Source organism: Dasypus novemcinctus, chromosome 20, assembly GCF_030445035.2.
Source record: "Dasypus novemcinctus isolate mDasNov1 chromosome 20, mDasNov1.1.hap2, whole genome shotgun sequence".
Lineage (NCBI taxonomy): Eukaryota > Metazoa > Chordata > Mammalia > Cingulata > Dasypodidae > Dasypus > Dasypus novemcinctus.
Window position 1 is genome coordinate 14,239,288 of NC_080692.1, and position 21,141 is coordinate 14,260,428.

Below are 21,141 nucleotides of genomic sequence, written 5' to 3' on the forward strand. Positions count from 1 at the left end.
GCCTCCTTGACCCGTGTGGAGCTGGCCCACGCGCAGTGCTGATGCGCGCAAGGAGTGCCCTGCCACACAGGGGTGTCCCCTGCGTAGGGGAGCCCCACGTGCAAGGAGTGCGCCCCATAAGGAGAGCCACCCAACGGGAAAGAAAGTGCAGCCTGCCCAGGAATGGCGTCGCCCACACTTCCCGTGCCGCTGACGACAACAGAAGCAGACAAAGAAACAAGACGCAGCAAAAAGACACAGAAAACAGACAACCGGGGGAGGGGAGGGGAATTAAATAAATAAATAAATAAATCTTTAAAAAAAAAAAAAAGAAATACTCTTTACTGAGTAGACACAAAAATGGTTTTGCAGCCCATTCCTGTAAACCCAATGAAATACCAGTTCTTGGACATTTCTGTGAAATATTGACTCAAAACAGATGTAACAATATTCTAGTAGCATATGCAGCTAATGTTCCACTGGGGTCAGGTTGACAGACCCCTGTTAATTGTTGCAACCAGGACAAATTGGTGTACATGGCCTCAGGACCACTCCAAAATTTATAGTGGTTACTGGATGACAAAGTTTAAATGATTACTGGATTCCTACACCCTATTCATACAAGGTCAGCAGTGTCCTTAAATACCTCTCTTAAAAACCACTCAGTTCTCTAAGGAAAAATAACTTCACGCATTTTTTAGGCTAATTAGTGATCCCTCTAGGACTAATGATAAAAAAATCATTAAAGCTTTTGTAACTCCTCAAATACTACCCACCACTGCTAAAGTGTGTGTACCCCATTAAGGTATTTCAAATGTTAATAACAACCCAATAGAGGATTAAGGGCTCACACACACACACACACACACACACACACACACACACACACACATACCTGGCTCTACTGGAATATTTGAAAGTAAATTATAGAAAATAAAAAGCTAAGAAAAGTGAAAGAATACAATAATGATAAACGTATTTTATACAAACACGTAAGTATAATGACAGAGTCTCTGGGCTCCTTCCATAAAACAGAGGCACATTTTCTTAACCTTAGTTCGGTTTTTTTTTGTTTGTTTGTTTGTTTTTAAAGATTTATTTATTTATTTAATTTCCCCCCCTCCCCTGGTTGTCTGTTCTTGGTGTCTATTTGCTGCGTCTTGTTTCTTTGTCCGCTTCTGTTGTCGTCAGCGGCATGGGAAGTGTGGGCGGCGCCATTCCTGGGCAGGCTGCACTTTCTTTCGCGCTGGGCGGCTCTCCTTATGGGGTGCACTCCTTGCGCGTGGGGCTCCCCTACGTGGGGGACGCCCCTACGTGGCAGGGCACTCCTTGCGCACATCAGCACTGCGCATGGGCCAGCTCCACACGGGTCAAGGAGGCCCGGGGTTTGAACCACGAACCTCCCATGTGGTAGACAGACGCCCTAACCACTGGGCCAAGTCCACTTCCCACTAACTGATCTCAAAGTACTCATTGCCCGATTCTTATACTAAAAATTCACTTGTTTATCTGACATTTCCTGAAATTATTTGTTATTTATCTGAAATGCAAATTTAACTTGACACACCATATTTTAATTTGTTAAGCCTGTCAACTCTATTTCTGGGTGTACCGCCTTCCCAGAGCAGGCTGCCTAGAACAGCCCACTGTCCCTGGGCACAAGCTTAATCCTCTAAAGAATCTGAACCCATCAGCCTATGGCAACCAAACAGTGTCACCTATATACAGTCACTGCTTTGTGAACTCCTGAGCTTCTTCCTCAGTCATGACAAATGAGAAAAATGATAAGAAAAAGAAAGATAATAAAGGCACTCCAAAGAGCCAGGCTGCCGTCTTTCCAAATCAGAGCATATGAGCGTCTTTCCAGCACCACTCTCCCCCTACCTCCACCCCTCTGCTCTACCTCTGGCATGAATCACTGCAGTGGCTTCCCACTGCCCTTATCAGGGCCCCCGAGGACCTGCAAGAGCTGGCTCCTGCCGACCTCTCCAATCACAAGTCTCCTCCCTACCCCCTTGCACTTTGCACTCCAGCCACGCTGCACATCTTCCAGGTCTTCCCATACCAGAGTCCTTCCTGCCACGGGATCTTTGTACATGCTCTGGCCCTGCCTGGAAAGCCCTCCCTTCCTCCTCCTCCCCCTCCCATTACTTAGTAAACTCTGACTCTCTTTATTCAGCTCTTAAATCACTTCCCAAAGGAAGCTCTCTTGAACTCCCCACACTAGGTCGCTTCCTTTGTTCTAAGCTGTTAAAAGCACTGTATACTTTTCCTTCACTACACTTACAAGAGTTGATGTTTTATTTTTGCTTTGGTGATTCTTTAACTAATATGTGTAGCCAATAGAATCAAAACTCCTTGAGAGCCACAATCATGCCTGTTTTTGGTGCTGGTATGATCCCAGCTACCTAGCACAGTGTTCCACAAAACAAAAGAACTGGATGCTCGATAAATATTTGCTGAGTGGTAAACTGAAAGCCTCCTGCCTCACTAACATCTCTCCCGTCCCAGAGTGGACAAATAGCTGCTCTTAACTGACTCACTCCAGTTGTCAGGGCCAGGGAGGTGGATGCAAATCCAATTTCTTGTTTGCCTAAATGTCTACCAAGCTGTGCATAATCCCCATATTATGGCAGATACGACATGACTGACCTATCTTTGCAAACGATAATAATACACTTGTGTTGCACAATGTGCTATTTTCAGAGGGATATAAATGGTATAATTTAGGAAGTGTGGGCAAACTTGGAGTGAAAAATTAAGATCTCTATCCTGTCATTCAAGCTAGCCTTTCCAGTTGAAAATTGCATTTGGGTCCATGGGGATCCTTACTCTCCATTGGTTCCTGCGGCCACCACTTGATCTTGTTTTTTCTACCTATTTCAAGATCCCCTTCTTATTCTTCTGCAAGGGATTCTCTTCCTCTGCTCGACCAGAGCTTCTTTCATCCTCATTTTTAAACAGTCTTCTTTTTTGTTTAACATTTTATTACAGAAATGTTCACACACATACTAAAGTAAAAAGATCAACTCCCATTGTTCAACTTCAACACATACCTGCATGTGCCAATTTTGTTGTATTTTATACCTCGACCCACTTCCCTTCCCACCCACCACTAGGAAGTCTTAAAACAAATCCAAGTTCATAGTATTACTTCCATAAATGTTTCAGTGTGTATCACTAAAGATAAAGGTTTCCCCAATTGTCTTATAAAAATGTGTAACAGTAAACTGTTGAACAATTGTTCAAAGTAGGATCTCCATCAGTGCCACACACAGAACTTGGCTGTGGTGTCAATTATCTATAGGCTCCTTCTCCCTATTTTCCTTGCATTCTATTTACTGAAAAATCAGGGTCACCAATGCTATAGAATTCTCTACACCCTGGATTTATTACTGGCAACCTCCCAAGGTGTCATTTAGCATGTTCCTTTGTCCCCTCTATTTCCTATAACTGACATTTAGATCCAGAAGCTTGACCAGATTCAAGTTCCACTTTTTGCACAGATAATTCATAGACGAAGCTGTGGACTTCCTATGACATCACATCAGGGGCTCATAGTGTCTGGCCATCTCTTTTCTGATGTGAGAAATTAATCAGCAGGTTCAGATGGTACCAGCTTGATTCAAACAATGAGCCTTCTACCTGACGGTTTTAGCACCATTGATGATCATTACCTGGCTCTACTATTTCATTAGGGGATTCAAAATGGCAATATTCTAATTTTATCATTCTTTTTAAGCTTTATTAGCTGGATTTTTCCATAAAGAAGGAATTTCCCTTATCAACTCTTTGATTACAGTGCAATACAATTTGCAGTAGAAAAGCAGAATACATACTTGTCCTCATTTATCTTTTATGGAACCCAGAAAATCATGTTCTTAAGCTAAGACCATTCCTGTGCCTGTAAATGCAGTGTAGATGGAGCCTTTTGATTAGATTCAATTAAGGGATCTTTAGACACTTTTGATTAGATGGCTTTTATTTTTTATTGGACTACATCATTGAGGCATGACCCAGATGGGTCTTTCCCTCATGCTAAGGTGTTATATAAACTGAGAATTGAAAGCAGAAACACACAGAGAAAGATAGCTGCCATTTTGACCTGCCATGTAAGAGAGAGGATTGTGGGAAGACAGAGAAACCTCAAGAGGCTGAGAGAGAGGCTGGAGGTGGAATCAAGAGAACAGGCCCAAAGTGAGGAGATGCTGCCATTTTGCTTTGTCATGTGGCAGGAGTCCAGTATCCAAAAACCAGCTGACCTTTGGTGAGAAAGCATCTCTGATGATACCCTGATTTGGACATTTTTGCAGCCTCAGAAATGTAAGCTTTTACCCTAATAAATCCCCATTATAAAAGCCAACCTATTTCTGGTATTTTCGCTTTGGCAGCTTTGGAAAACTAAAATAATACTTGATTTTTTCCACTTTATTCACTAGGTTTTGGAATAATCCAAGGTGTCAGTCTCCTCCAAAGGTAACAAATGGCTTTTGTTTTGTTGTTTTGTGTATCATTATGAATTTATGGATTTATTTGTGTTGATTTATTTCAATCCACTAAAATAAATCACTATTTTTCACAATGCTTAAATTGCCTCATCTTCAGCTAGTGGGAGCCCCTGTGCCATTTTGACATGGTCTCACTGGTCTTTATTAACTTCCTTCCTTTCTGGTACGACAAGATATTCTTGACTCATGTTGTACATTCCCTAACCCAGATCTGGATCAGCAATTTCTCCAGACATACGTGCAGCCTGGTCACTTGTGTATTCTGAATCACCTATGGGTTCAATTTCCCCTGTCTGGAATCTGCAACACTCCAGATGGAACTTTCCCATTCTGTTCTTTCCCCTGTACTTTAGACTTGTACACTTATCAAATGACTGGACATCACCATCTCAACATCCATTAGACACTTTTCAAATTCAACTTGTTCAGATATGAACTCATCATCGTTCCCCCAGATCTGCTCTTTATCATGCCCTTCTTGGGTATCAGTAATTGGGTTCAGGTCAGACAAGACTGTTAGCAACATATGGAAGTTTACCATACCATCATTAAGAGATCCTCTAGGTGTTCTGGTCAGACCAGCCTTTTACCAGTACAAAACATGAGTGTATGTCTGACCATATCTTGACATGGTCCTTGGAAGAAGAGGCTGAGGTACAAAAGCCCAGTCAAGCTGGTCATGAGACATGGAAGTAGTTCTGAACTGTTGAGGGTAGGGAGGGACCACCAGAAGTCATGGGACTCTCCAGGTGGATGGAATGGGCAGCAGCACAGATACTCACCTGGGGGCAGGGGAGCAACTGCAAGACGATGGCAAAATTTAGGCAACAGTGCAGAGGGACCACAACAGCTTGGATTATACATAAGAACATCTTTTAACCACTCAGACAACTCTAGAGGATGACTGAAAGAGGGGCATTCCATGGAATGTGGGACTCCATGTGGGTCCTCAGAGCACTGAGATTTAGATGAATGTGGTGAACTTGAACTCATGTAAGATTGAGTCCTGGCTCAGACTGGACACAAGAGTAACACCAGTCACTCATTGACTAAGCCAAACACCTGGCCTCAGCCCTCGGCTCCTCCATGTCTCTTACCTCCCTTCCCAGACCCCAAACCCAATCAATGACCAACTCACTAACTCTCTCTCTCAACCCCTACTCCCTTTTCTATAAAGGCGGTTACTTCCTCAGTTAATAATTTCTCTCCTAGATCACTGCATTGCTTCCTATCTGATAATGCTGAATTTAGTTTCACTCCCTTCAATCCCTCCTTCATGGCAGAGTACAAACAGTTGTTGTTTGTTGTTGTTTTGTTATCCTAAATACAGAAAAAAGACACAAAAATTTTATCTCACCCCAAAAATATTTATATTTATGTACAAATTGAAAATGTCAACAGAACCAATAATTATATACATTTGTAAAGTATACACAAAAGAAATGGGCCCTACTTTGGAGTTTTTGCTCCCAAGTGTGACAGAGTTGGACTCAGATGTAACTTCTCTCCACTTAACTCTTCTGTCCCTTCTATTTGAACCTATAGCTGGTGCTGGAGTTGGTACATGTACATCCAAGAGACTTGAATCTTTGGGCTGTCCATGTGCCAGCTGGGCCCTGAGCCTCAGCAGAATTGCAACACTTATTTTCCATTTCATTGGATTCACCCTGGACAACTAACAAGGAGGTGAGGATGGACAACCACCATACCAAGGAACCGAGAGAGTCTACAACTACAAGCAAGAGAGTCCCATCCATCATTCATATGAGAGAGAGGCCCCCTCTCAATTAGAGATGGAGTAGACATCACCATCCCAGAATCCTCATGATTGGGGATTAAAAAATGGACTAGATTGGACTGGTATTCTACTATAGACTTATTGGTATTCTAGCAATGGAAGAAATTATATCATTGATGTGGAGACAGTGGCCACTGGAGATGCTAAAGGCAAGGAAAGGGAAAAAGTTGTGTAATATGGGGCCACTTTTGGGACTTGGAATTGTCCTGAATGCCATTGCAATGACAGATACAAGCCATTATAGATCCTACCATAACCTACAGAACTGAGTGGGAGAGAGTGTAAACTACAATCCATGCTAAATGGTAATGCTCCAAATTGTGTTCATCAAATGCAATGAATGTACCACACTAATGAAAGAAGTGGCTAATTTGGTGAAGGGTACGAAGTGTGGGGAGTGGGGCATATGGGAATCCCTTATATTTCTGTGTGTAACATTTTGTGTAATCTAAGTATCTTTTTAAAAAATAAATAATACATTTAAAAAAAAAAAAGAACGAGGGAGAAAAAAATAGGTGTGCCAATATTTTCTTTCATTATCCTCTATTGTGTTGCCAACTTCACCTGAAGACTACCTGCAAAGGTACTGAAGGAGCTTAGAATTGGATACGCAGTTGAAATTTTTATTTAGACCAGACTAGATTATTTAAATGAGTCTTAATTACCTAAAAAGGGCTGCAAGTGACAGGAAGATGATGAGTTAAGGAATTATGATGTCCTTGAAAGGCAGTGAAGGGAGAGCAGGTTTGACAGGAGAAACTGGGAGAGATTGGAGAACCACTTCCTGTTTCCCCTCTTCTGAATTCAGCCTATTGAGCAAACTTCACCCACAGCTAGACAAGATCTTTCTGGCTGGATTTTAAATAATTTACCTGGCCCTGAGATAACACACAGAACTTGGCTTTCATGAGGGGCTACCTAGGTGGTGACTCTTCAAATCAAAGACGTATGAGAGGTCCAGAAGCAAATATATCAGGGACTCAGAACTTCCTGTCACGATGTGGCCCTGCTGCATGATGGCCATCCCACCAGCCTGTAACCGTTTAAATGGCAGAGATGGTGCTGACGTCTCTGTCTCTACAGTTCTTGGAAGATCAAAACCCCAATTAAATGACCTCAACCCTGGCTTAAAATAGGTCTAGCAGACATCGTTTAAGGCTTATGATTGTTTTTCCTGTTTTCTTGCTCAAAGCAAATTAGCCTAAAGGACAGCATTACAAGTGACCGAAGGTTAGGAAAAACTGGCCTGCATATGTTTTGAAATTCTTTGTCACTCCCAATTTCTTTCGCAACTAAGCACAGTTTCGTTCGGGAGGTTATTGGCATGGAAGCTGACAGCTTGGATGGCAAAACAGGATGTGTCTGTACCAGCGGCCCCCTGGTTGCTGCAATCTACCGGAATTAATTGGTCTTGGGGTTTTTTTGGTTGATGACGGTGGGCTTTTTTTTTTTTCCCCTTCCTTTTTGTTTCTTTTAAAGAGGCCCAGAAGGGCAGACACTGAAAGGGCTTCTTATTTGCATACAGCTTGGCCCCTGCTTGGCCCCAGCAAGGGTGAACTGAGGACATTCTGAGCCGCCTTCTTACTTGGCAATCGCAGAAAGTCAGCTACAAGAAGCTACTACTTTTCAAACCTGGGTGGCTTCTTTTTTTTCCCCCCCTCTCCCTGTCATTCCTTTTGGAAGGAAGTATAAACTTAATTTCAAACAGAACACAAACACACAAGCATTTGGTCAGGGAGGAAAAATAACGGTGGCCAAATGCTCCAGGCTGGCCTGATAATTCTTCTCCCGACTTTTTTTTTTCTCCCCGATTTAATTAGAGATGCTCAAGACATCACATTAGACACATCAGAGGCTGGTTGAAAGGGACAGGCTGGCGGCCAGCCACCATACCCGGGTGACGGTTGGTGGTGATCGCCAGTGACGGGCAGTGATCCCAGAACCCCGTTCTGCACAGCGGGGACCCGGCGGCAAGGGCACAGCCCTGCGCTGCTGCCACCTGGGGCACACCTGGGGCCCTTATCCTTGAGTTGAGCAGAATGAACCAGCTGGGAGAGAAATGGCTACAACATTCTGCAGCGAGACGGTTGGTTTTGCTGATTTTCAGATGCATTTCAATTCTCCCCAATTTTTTCTCTTGATTTGAATCTCTTCCACAGATAAGTGCCTCCTTTCAACTGTACCCTGCTGTCTGGTACCTGAGACTCTATAAAATGTGCCAAGAGCACAAAGACAGCCACCTTGCTCTGACCGGGTGGGAAAAGGCTGGCACCCACATACCAAAGGAAACTCTTTCTGTAGGTGAGATCTGACCATGATTCATGCCACCTCTCTCAGGTAGAACAATGAATTCCTCCCCAAAAGAAGCTGCAAAAATACAGTAATGCAGTTGTATTTATACTTTGCCTCGTTCCGAGGAGCTAAAAGTGTTGGAAAATTACAACACCGTAATACGGTATACGATAATATTTAGACACGCACACAAACTTCAGTTTTATAAGAAAGTTACATAATTTTTACAACAACCTCAAATTATCTATTTCCCACAGCAGAACCTGTACACTGGTTAAGGAAGTATTTGCAGGCTGTGAGAGAACTCCAAATTGTTGAATCAAAATGTTTCTACAGGTTTGTGACTTTCTTCATAGACGTATTCTCATTGAGTCACAAATCCTATAAATATCCTCATATGACAAGTTAATTGTCGTTTCAATTTTCATTAATATTTTCTCTTGTACCAAATTGCTATCTATATTTTTAACAACAGCAAAAAAAGCATTTCATCACCTGAAGAGTTTATGGGGTTTGCTAATCTCTCTGACCCTCTGACTCGCTAAGTCTCATCTCAGTTGGGCAGGGCACGCTTTATAATTTAAGACTGTACCTCCCCAAAATTGAAAAGATTACACATTGTGGACCATCAGGGTTGATTTGAAGGTCAAGACCACAAAGGGTACAGCCTTATCCCCACAGTAGAATCAATGTGAAATTCAGATATCTGGAGGATGAACTTCTAAGGCAGGGATCAATTGGGCTTTCTTCCATGTGATTCTATCTGCAGGGGACATGATTTGAAATTCGGATATTTCGCAGTGATAAAATAAGTCATAATCCAGCAAGGGTCCATTTTAACTGACCATGGAGATTTACATTTCATTAGTCTTTGCTCCTGTGTAGTAAAGAATTTAACCTTGCCCAAAGGGAAGTCAAGCCTCTACCCTCAGCTCCTGGGAGACCATCTCTAAGCCCTTGGAATGTCCTGCCTGATAAGAATGACTTTATTTACTTGGGGCCTTGGGTCATGCCAGACAGTCCGTCAGTGTGATTTATGTGGGAACTTTGGGTCATGCAGTGTGGTGATCTCGAGCTGACTGGACCCCTGTTCTTAACTTAATCCATTTCTGTGGGTGTGAACCCATTGTATAATAAATAGGACTTTTTTTATGAGGTTACTTTAGTTAAGGTGTGGCCCACCTCAATCAGGATGGGTTTTAATCCTATTACTGAGTCTTTATAAGCAGAAGGAAATTCAGACAGAGAGAAATAAAGCCACAGAGGGAGCAGTCAGAAGCTGAAATCAACAGAAACAGAAGAGAAAGGAGAGGCCATGCAACAAGCTGAGGTTTAAGGATCACAACCAGCCTCAGAACACCAAGTCCTCTAGGAATAAGTATCACCTTTCTGATGCCTTAATTTGGACTTTTTCCCAGTCTCAAAACTGTGAGCTAATACATTCCCATTGTTTAAGCCAGCCCATTGCATGGCATTTGCTTAAGCAGTCAAGGGAAACTAAAGTATGCAGTGTCAACCTGAACTTCAGAAGGACTGGGGCTGAGGTTAGACACATGGGCAACCCACCATGTTTAGATGACAGAGCCCCAATAAAATCTCTGGACACCAAGGATCAGAAGATTTTCTTTGGTGGGCAATACTCGTTGCATATCATCATACTTTGTTGCTAGGAAAGTGAGCTGTCTGCAACTCCCTTGTGAGAGGATAAACAGAAACTCCATGCATGGAACGTTTCCTGGACTCTGCCCTATACCCCTCATCCCTTGGCTGATTTTAATCAATATTAATTTCACTGCTATAAACCGTATCTGTTAGTATAACAATTTTCAGTGAATTCTGTGATTCTTTCTAATGAATTATTGAACCCACAAATGGTCTTGGTGACCCTTGAACTTGCAGTTTATGTAGGAAGGAAGGATGGTCTTGGGAACTGTTCCCTAACATTATAGCCACTGAAATAATTACCTCTTCTCCAATTTATTCCATTACTTTTAACATCGCATCTTTTTTTCTGAGTTTTTCCTCTTTGAGCACAGGACAAAGTAAGTCAATACATTGTGTACAAAGTCTTTTACACTAAAGGCAATCAAATAATTTTTAATTTGTTTTTATTATGGTAAAATATTCATAAAAATTTTAACCATTTTTAAGTGTATAACTCTGTGACATAAGTACACTGACAACATTGTGTAACCACCACTATTTCCAGAACATTTTCATCATCCCAAACAGAAACTCTGTACCCTTTAAGCAATCCCTCCGTATTCTCCCCTTCCCCCAGGCCCTGGAAACCACTGTCCTACTTTCTGTGTCTATGAATTCGCTTATTCTAAGCATTTCATATAACAGAAATCATACAAGATGTTACAAAGTCTCATTTGTGCTAATGCAATAAATGTGCATTGGCTATTGTCCTATCCATTTCTCAAACTCAGACTCTCAGACCCACATCCCCCATGCCTGGAGCCTCTTTCTTATAACTGGCCCTCCATCCCCAAACTCCAAGTGCCCCTTGTCTGATCTCAACCTCCACTTACCCACTTCCTCGCCTATTGTGACTGTTCTCCTCTTTCTACTCCATCATTTTGGACCTGGGTTCTAGAACCATCTCCTCTGCCCTCCACCAAGTTCCAAAGCCTGGTCTATGCTTTTAAGACTTTACATCCTGTCCCCCGAGTCACAATATCTTAGGAGTCACTGATACCTGCAGCCAAACTCTCTCCCTACCTACTTTCCCCATCATCATCCCCACCAGCAGACAGACTCTGATTCCTCAGTTTAGGCCCTAGCATAGATTACTATAGATTTTCATAGCTCCTATTCCAGTCCAAATCTGTGAGTAGTAAAATTCTCCCCAATTGAAATACCCATTTTTAGTAGCATCTGCTCTTAGGAAGTTCTTACACATTCAAACAGATCTTGATTATTTATCTCCAAAGCAGCTCCTCACTGCTACCTATTTTTGGGCCAGGTGGCACACAAACTAATCACAAGCCCCAAAATTAGTCTCCTGCAGTAATGGTAACAATAATAAGGAACAGGACATTTTCAACCCATATCTGTACATGGTAAAGTAATTGATATTTTTCTGACCATTTTTATATGAGACTGGCATTGCATCTACCTTAAAGACAAGAATGTACATTTGGGTGTTAGTTCACTCTTTGTCTGCTAATATTGGAGAAGCCATCAGACTAGTTGAAAGAAAAAGGGAAATTGCTATACAAACACCATACAAGCCAAGCAGATTGGAACAGGAAACGCCTTCATATTTCAAGGCAGACTGTGGCCCGCCCCTCTCCTGGCCAATCACAACTGGTCTCTTTCTCTCATATCTTCAGCCTCCACCAGCAGACAGGATTTGATGGGACGGGTGAAGCATCACATGATATTCATTGTCCATTTGGGCTCAAGTTCTGGTCAAATGCTAATCATCTGCATTTTGCAACTGGGACAATCAGAGGTCAGGGTGACTGGCAGGTAGCACTGGGCTTCAAGGTCAACCCTGCGTACTCAGCTTCTATGCACTTTTTATATCTAGTGACTCTCACTCAAGGGCGCCTCTCCTGATTAAAGGGAAAAGTAAGTTAAGTCACTGGAATTATTTCAGGTGGACCTGGTGGATCTGGTGTAAGCTTCTCCCATTTCTTGGGCTGCATTTTTAGTCTACACTCACGGCCTGGACAATCTTATCTTTGGTTTTCAATAGTATCTACCATCCATCATCTCCCAGGCCTTGCCTGGTCTGTCCTTCTGGGCTCCACCTCCCTCCCTGACATCTAGATCTTTCATAATCCTCTGGACATTTGAACTCCCTTTCTCCCCACCTCCCTCCACCTCCAAATATGCACCTTTTCCAGGGTTTGCCAATTTATTAAGTGGTATTTTTGTTTGTTCTTTGCTCATTCCAGAAGTCAGGGAGCCAGCCCTGACATTTTCCTCTCCATCTCTCTCAAACCCTAACCCACCAAACCCATCACCTAGCCCAGGGGACTCCACCTCCAAGTTAAGTTCAGAATCCATCCACTTTTCTTCATATCCCCTGATACTAACCTCAACTCAAGCCTGTTGGTCTCTGACATTCTCACGAAGGTCTTCCCCAAACCCTCCACCCTCTGCCCCATCTCAATCAGATGCCCTGGTGTGACCTGCGTCTACCAGGTGCCCGGTGTAGGGCTCGTGACCTTACCATCTCACTCTTATCTGTAGCATCCAGCCACGGGTGAACAAATGGGGAGTCCTGTTATGTTATGATTTCAGTTTTTTTACTTAACTCCCAAAGCCTTTATTTTAATTTCAGTTGATTTTGGCAATCAGTTGGGGATAATTGATATTCATAAAGCAATCCATCAGAGAATTAACAAATCATTTTTGAAGGACAATTACATGCTTAGTGTTGTGAAACCAATACCACTTTGCCTGTGTTGACCTACCCTAGCAAGAAATAATAGGGGTTTGGCCAGTCAGGTTTAACAACAAACGTGTCTCTTGTCATCAAGAGTGAAAATCATTCATTCTACTTACTTTATGGCCTTAATCTGGGTCATTGCCCAAATCTCCAGGTTCTTTTTGAGAATCACATTTCTATACAGCCCTACACAATATATTCTAGAATGCAACACAAACCACCTTGTTCCTTTGAGTCATTTCTCCCCAGCCTTCTTTGTGTGTGTGGTAACATATCCACAACATGAAATTAGCCATTTTAACCATTTTTAAGTGTACACTTCAGTGGCATTAATTACATTCACAATGTTACGCTACCATCACCACCATCCATTACCAAACTTTTTCAACACCCCAAACAAAAACTCTACACCCATTCAGCATTAATTCCCAATTCTCTACTCTCCCCTGCTCCCCAGTCCCTGGTAAACTCTGATCTCCCTTTTGTCTCTAGTAATTTTGTAATCACTTATATTTCATGTGAATGTTCTGAGTTCTTTTGTTATTTTTCCTGTTTTGGAGCAGAGCTTAAGCTTACCATAGTGACAGCAAGAGAGTTCTTGTCTTCATCAAATGGTGGTTGAGGGGAGTGGACATAGCTCAAGAGGTTGAGCGCCTGCTTCCCATGTACAAGGTCCTGGTTTTGATCCCAGGTGCCTCCTAAGAACAAACAAACAGAAGAAAAGGCCAACTCTCATTGGGGAGCGGATGGAGCTCAGTGGTTGAGTGCCTGCTTCCCATATATGAGACCCCAGAGTTCCACTCAGTTGGGCAACTGAGCATGTTCCTTGGGGATCCATCCTTTCAGCACCATTTTCATTCTATCTCGTAATAGAATTAGTTGTTCCAATGCCTGTTTCTGTCTCCACACTTAAAATCAGTTGGGGTAGAGACCACATGGGATTTGGCTTTTTTTTCATCTTGCCTGCTGTAAACCCAATCCAGGGACATACACTGGGAAGGTATGTTTTCTGAAATGATTTCATGGTTGGGTTTGAATATGTTTCTGGAAATTTTACAGTTTATGAACATATTTCTATTTCCAAAACCAATTTTAAATCCATTTTGTTAAATGATAAATGTTATTGATAATTGTTAAATGTTAAATATTGATAAATGTTAAATGATAAATGTTAAAAATAGATGTTAAAAATCATCTAACATTTTAAATTGCTATCTAGCTGTATTGCAATTAGAGCAAACATGATGTATCAGCTATGCCAACTAATGAGCAGTTGAAATTATCACATTTCTTGCTACATTTGTGAATGTTTGATCAGCATTCAGGCTGTGAACTGAAGTTATTTAAATGGTCTATAGGTTTGTATATGAGAAGAGTAATAATAACTGCCATTTGTTGGGCATTTATGAAGAGGTCTTACATCTCATAAGCCCACTGTGTTGGGCTTTTACTCTATGCTGTTTTTAATAGATACAATATAACTTAATCTCCACACATTCCTATAATATCAGTGTTTTTCCTAGATCTGAAGAGGAAACCTGATTTTCAAAAAGGTTGAGTAACTCTCTTGTGGCTGTACAGCAAATAAGTGTGTCGGCATTTGAACTCGGGGCTGTATGACTCCAAAGTCTATGCTCTTGCATACTTTTGATGGATAATAAGAATTGGCTTCATCTTCACTGAGGCCTTTCTAAGCTCATTTCCTTCTTTAAATTAAGCACCCACAGTGAGATAGAAGGCTATTGTATCCTTTGAGTGGGTTCATGGCAGTTTGATCTTATTTACAAATCCCCAAAAAAGAGAAGAATTTTGTTTGTAAACTGATCTGTCCCCCTGGGTGTGATACCCATTGCTTGTATTAAATTTAAAGGTTTTATGTTTACTTGATAAAAGATTAGGGCCGTGATTCAACCATGTCTGTAGGGCGTGATTCACGGTTGAGTCCCTGCCCTTGGTGGGCTGAGATAAGACTTACATAAATGAACACTCACAGAAGATACAAGAGAAAGCTCCATAGACACAGGAAGAGAGAGAACTTTGTCAGGTTTGATCCTGCGGTCCCAGGGAGAGATGAACCATTTGCCTGATAGTTTGCAGCTGATACAGGAAGCCCTGCGAGACAAGCCCTGTGCCAGCCTACAGCTGAGATCAGAAGAAGCTGGGCCCACAGAGCCTTCAGAGCAAGAAGAGAGGAGAGACCAGGCAGAGATCAACTGCCATGTTGCTGCAACAGGTGGCAACTGACTTTGGTGAGAAAGCAGCCTTGAGTAGGACTCTTCAGGGCATTGTAACTGTAAGCTTTTACCCCAAATAAATACCCTTTATAAACGCCAACAGATTTCTAGTTCTTTACATCAGCAGCCCTTTGGCTGGCTAATACAGGATCCTATTTCTCAAGCTGGAGAGGCCTCCTGGAAGACTGACGGTTACATTTCAGAAAAAATATCACAGTTAACAGTCAGGACAGGATGGGTCATGCTGCAGTAAGAAACAACACCAAAATATCAGGCGCTAACAACAATGAACAGGTGATTTCTAGCTCACATCTATGTCCATTGAAGGCCAGTTGTGATTCAACTCCCTGTCTGCAACCCAAGCTAGTGGCAGCTTCTTTCTAAGTCATTGCTGATCTTAAGATGGAAGGAAAAGGAAGAATGGTGAAAACCTACAATGACCAAAACCCAAAATGGCTAAGGAAATAAGTCACACGGTCAACCCTGATGTCATAAGGCAGGAAATTACAATCCTTTCCAGGTAGGGGCAGCGGTAATTTTGAGCTCTAATAGTCTATAACAAGATTCCTTTTTGCTGTAGAAGACAAGGTTATTTCAACATAGCAAGAAAACTTTGGTTCTTTATTCCATAAATCACAACACTGTGATGATCCTACCAGAATATGATGATAATTATTTATGAATATTCAAAGGAGGTCATATCTGGGTCTTGTGCAACAACAAAAGTGACCATATCTGGATCTTGTACAGACTTTCCACATTTGATGGAGTGGGGTTCCATGAGATGCAGGGTATCTCTTTGGCATGTTTGATAATCAGTAGGTGAATTTGCTTCCCAACTGTTCCAGAGACTCCCTTGGATAGATGACTTCACCACTCTCAACTTCAGTTTCTTCAACAGTAGAAAGGGGCAGTAACAATAATGGCAACTTCACAAGGATGCTGTGAACATCAGACTTTCAACAAGGTCTTGGACAACTCAACTGGTAGACTGTATGACTTACAACTGATCAATGTAAGCTCCTTGAGAGCAAAGTCTTTGCTTAGTTCACTGTTACACCCCCTCCCCACCCAAGTCCCAGAGCAGTGATGAGCTCATATTTGTTGAGTGAAGGAGTGAACCAGCTGAGATCCAGGGTCCCAGTGCTTGTCTGGGTACAACACTCACTCTTCTCTTCCTTGCTAGATGGTGTGAGGGATTGTATCTGTCTGTCTCACCCCCATGTTCCCAACACTTAGTCTGTTGCCTGGCCCAGAGAAGCCTTTCAATAAATATTTGTCAAATGAACAAGTTAACAAGTTCACATACATGGTACACCTCCAGCGACATAGTACACAGTAGATGTTAGCATACATACTGTTAGGGATGATGACCCCATCAAGCTGCCATTTTAACCTTCTTGCAATTTTATCAGCTCTGCCATTCACCTGATAGTCTGTGAATATGAGTATGACACATTTCTTTAGACATTTTGTCCTGTCTCCTGCATTCAGTTGTAAGTCCCTTGTTAGATGCTGCTAACAGATTGTTTCCTGGTTTCCCAGTTGCACTCTGCAATATGAAAGCCAAGAGCCATAAGTGGCGATTCAAATTCACATTTAAATTTAAATCAAGCAACATTAAATTTAAATTAGGCAGTATTTCAAGTGCTCGGTAGCCACATGCGGATTATGCAGATACAGAACATTTATGTCATCCCAGAAAATTCTGCTATGTAGTACTGATCCATAGCCACATTGCCATCATCTCCTCTAGTGTCATCTCTTGTGCCTTTAAGCTCAAGGTGCTTCAAAATATCTCAACACATACCCGGGAAGAAGTAAGAGGCTAGAAAACCTTCCTTCTGTAAAGATGGGAAAACTGTGGTTGAAAGAAAAGGGACTTTTCTTGGGTCACGTTACAAGTAAATTTTCTGGACTCCAGATTCTGGATCCCCAGGTCAGACTGAGCCGACAGCGGCCTGGAGGACTTGCAGCGCTACGTGAAACGAGTCAGCATTCGCCTTCAACCCCAGCGCAGGGGCACATGGACGGGGGGGGGGGGGGGGGGGGGGGGGGGGGGCTCCGTTGCCTGTGGTCGCTTCCATTAACCTGGCTCTGGGGAATCTGGCAGGAGGCCCGGCTTGCCCACACTGAGTGCAGAGAAGCACAGCTCTGCCTTTCAATTAGGCTGCGACATGCAGACGGCCTCAGGCTTTCAGGTGGTTTGGCTTCTGGTAGGGGATTTTCAAGGACAAGGTCAGAGCTTAGTCCCATTGCCTGTCTCTGCACTAGCCAACATATTCTTGACTATAATTAAGCAAAAAAGAGCCAAATAAAATGTGCGGGGGGCCAAATTTTCCACGCCTTACACCTGATAGCCTATTTTAAGGCCAAGGAATCAAACAAGGTCAAGAAAATTATATTCTTCAGCTGAAGCGCCGACCCACAACTCTCCGCTTCTGGGGGGGGCAGGCACAAGGTAAAGTGCTTGACCTCCCTTCCCGATGAGCTCCACGCGAAGCCAGCCTGGCATGAGACAGGCTTAGCACAAGATGCCTGGCTCGGTGCTTTACAATCTCGACTGAGCGACTGATGACCCCTGGCCTGCGAAATCTTTATTTGTCAAGGAACTGTCATAATAGCTAACTCATGCCGTCATTTTGAAGATTTAAATGAGATCCTATATATCAGGGTTTCTCAGCCTTGGCACTACTGACATTTCAGATCAGGTCATCTTTGTCGTGGGGTGCTGTCTTGGGCATGTAGGATGTTTAGCAGCATCTTTGATGTCTACCCACTAGATATCAATAACACTCCCCACCTCCACCCAGCTGTGAAAGCCAAAATGTCTCCAGACAGTGCCAAAAATTGCCAGCAATAGAGAACCACTGCTACCTATGAAGGCGTTCTGTAAGAGATAAGGCATTGCCCAAAGGGTCAATTAGCATGCAATTATTTTAAAGCAATCTTAAAAAATACTTCCAAATCTTAGTTATATTAACAAACCACAGGAAAGCAGAGGCAGAGAAAATGAAAAAGCTCCTGGATTCTATTTGAAATGTGTTAAGTGGTGGTTGTGTGACAGGCTTGATGTCCCGATTTCTTTTTTTGTTTCTAACCAAGTCAGTTTGGGCACACATCGACTCTTGAAAAAGAAGGCAGCCAAGAGGTTCCAGAGCATAGAAATGGCTGGGGAGAGCCAGCTACCAAAGATACCAGGCTCTGTCTCATCTTTGGCTTCATAGTCCATCAGACCATGTCCCATTCAAGTGCTGGAATTGACACAACACCTGGGAGGTGCTTAATAAATGAAATTTGCATAGTAATTCTCAACCTTGGCAGCCAATTGGAGTTACCTGGGTAACTTAAAATATATATACTTACTCAGTGGTGAAAGACTGAAAGATTTCCCCCTAAGGTCAAGAACAAGACAAGGATGCCCAAAGTCACCAATGCTCTTCAGTATACTGGAAGTTCTACCCAGAGCAATTAGGCAAGAAAAAGAAGAAATCCCAATTAGAAAGGAAAAAGTAAAACTATTTCTGTTGCAGATGACATCATCCTAGAATAGAAAATGCCAAAGAATCTCCCAGAACCTTTTAGAGCTAATAAATGAATTCAGCAAAGTTGCAAGGTATAAATCAGCACACAAATATTAATTGTGTTTCTATACACCAGCAATGAACTACCTGAAAAGGAAATTAAGGAAACGGTTCCAATTACAATAGCATCCAAAAGAATAAAATACCTAGGAATAAATTTGACCAAGCAGGTGAAAGACTTGTACACTGAAAACTACAAAATATTGCTGAAAGAAATTAAAGAAGGACTAAATAAATGGAAAGACACTCCATGTTCATGAATTGGAAGACTTAATGTTGTTAAGATGGCAATACTACCCAAATCAAATCTACAGTGTCAATGCAATCCCTATCAAAATCCCAATGGCCATTTTTGCAGAAAAGGAAAAACCAATCCTCAAATTCCCAGGGAATTACAAGAGATCACAGATAGACAATCTTGAACAAAGCTGAACAAAGTTGGAGGGCACACAGTCCTGATTTCAAAACTTACTACCAATCTACAATGATCAAAACAGTGTTGGGCACCCATAAGGATAGACATATAGACCAGTGAATCAGAATAGAGTCCAAAAATAAACCTACACATCTATGACCAATTGATCTTTGGTAAGGATGCCAAGACAATTCAATGGGGAAAGAACAGTCTCTTCATCAAACTGGTGCTGGGAAAACTGAATATTCACAAGCAAAAGAATAAAATCAGACTCCTTACTTCACTCCATACATAAAAGTTAACACAAAATGTGTCCAACAGCCTGAATATAAGAACTAAAAAATTTAAAACTCTTGGAAGAAGCAAAGCATAGGCTAAATCTTTAATGACCTTGGATTTGGCAATGAATTCTTATATGACACCAAAAGCACAAGTGGCAAATTAAAAAAATAGATAAATTGCACTTCATAAAAATTAAAAACTTTTGTGTATCAAAAGACGTTATCAGTAAAGTGAAAAGACATCCTATAGAATAGCTGCAAATCATATATCTGATAGTAGTCTAGCATCCAGAATAACTCTTACAACTCAACAACAAAAAGATAAACAGCTCAATTTAAAAATGGGAATAGTATTTAAATAGACATTTCTCCAAAAAGATATACAGATGGCCAACAAGTACATGAAAAGATGCTCAATGGAATTAGTCATTAGGGAAATGCAAAGCAAAACCACAATGAGGTATCATTTCACTTCCACTAGGAGGGGTATAATCAAAAACATGAAAAATAAAAAATGCTGGCAACAATGTGGGGAAATTGGAACGCTTCTACATTGCTGAAAGTAATATAAAATGCAGCAGCCTCTGTGGAAAACAGTTTAGCAGTTTCTCCATGAATTAAACATAGAAGTTCCATATGACCTGGCAATTCCACTCCTATGTGCATATCCAAAACAGGTGTGCAAACAAATACATATTCACACATGTTCATTGCAGCACTATTCACAATAGCCAAAAGATGGAAACACCCCAAATGTCCATCAACAAATGAATGGTTAAACAAAATGTGGTATATATGTACAATGGAATATTATTCAGCCATAAAGAGAAAATGAAGTTCAGATACGTGCTACAACATGAATGAACCTTGAAAGCATTATGCTGAGTGAAAGAAGCCAGACACAGAAGCGACATATTGTATGACTTCATTTATATAAAATATCCAGATTAGGTAAATCAGTACAGACAGAACACAGATCCCTGGTTCCCAGGGACTGGGGGAGGGAAATGGGGAGCAATTCCTTAATGGGTATGGGGTTTCCTTTAGGGGTGACAAAAATGTTTTGGAACTAGACGAAGGTGGTGGTTGCACAACTTTGTGCAAATGCCACTGAATCATTCACTTCAAAATGAGGGGGTTTATAGTATGTGAATTTCACCGCAATTAAAAAAAAAAAAAAACCAGAAGGAAATATACACTGACGCATGAGCCCCACACTCAGGGATTCTAATTTGGGGCACAGCCTGGCCATTGAGAATTTTTTAATCCCCTCAAGATTCTCCTGTAGAGTCAAGGTTGAGGGCCACTAGCACAGAAAGAACTCAACAGTCCTATTGATCTTTGGGGCACAAATGCACATACTCGACAGGAGGGCCCCCACGTGGACAGCGGCGAGCCATTCGCCCGGTGGTCAAGTCATCAGTAGTGCACTCCAACCAGGCCTGTCGCACCGCGTCTTGGTAGGTACAGGCTCCCACGCACGCATTCTGCCTCGTCTATTTTCAATTCTCCGGACTGCATTTCTGTGACATTGGCCTACTCTCAAGAGGCAATGGCAACATCTACATCCAATCAAACGTCGTTCCTGGGTAACGAAGAGGAAAGGGGAGGCCAACGAGCTGAGAACACAGCTGAGGGGGGA

The 21,141-nt window shown here is 42.1% G+C and overlaps 1 protein-coding gene across 3 annotated transcripts in view; it reads right to left on the reverse strand.

The window, feature by feature from the left end:
- The window catches only part of PFKFB3 (6-phosphofructo-2-kinase/fructose-2,6-biphosphatase 3), a 376,565-nt gene that overhangs the window by 139,552 nt on the left and 215,872 nt on the right, over positions 1 to 21,141 (reverse strand). Inside the window, exon 17 of one of the 3 annotated variants that reach the window (XR_011646627.1) lies at positions 10,672 to 16,771. The exons of the other annotated variants lie outside the window; for them this stretch is intronic. The gene's annotated coding sequence lies outside the window, so the exon portion shown is untranslated. Of the gene's footprint in view, positions 1 to 10,671; positions 16,772 to 21,141 lie in introns of those variants that run through there. 3 annotated transcript variants of the gene reach the window in all.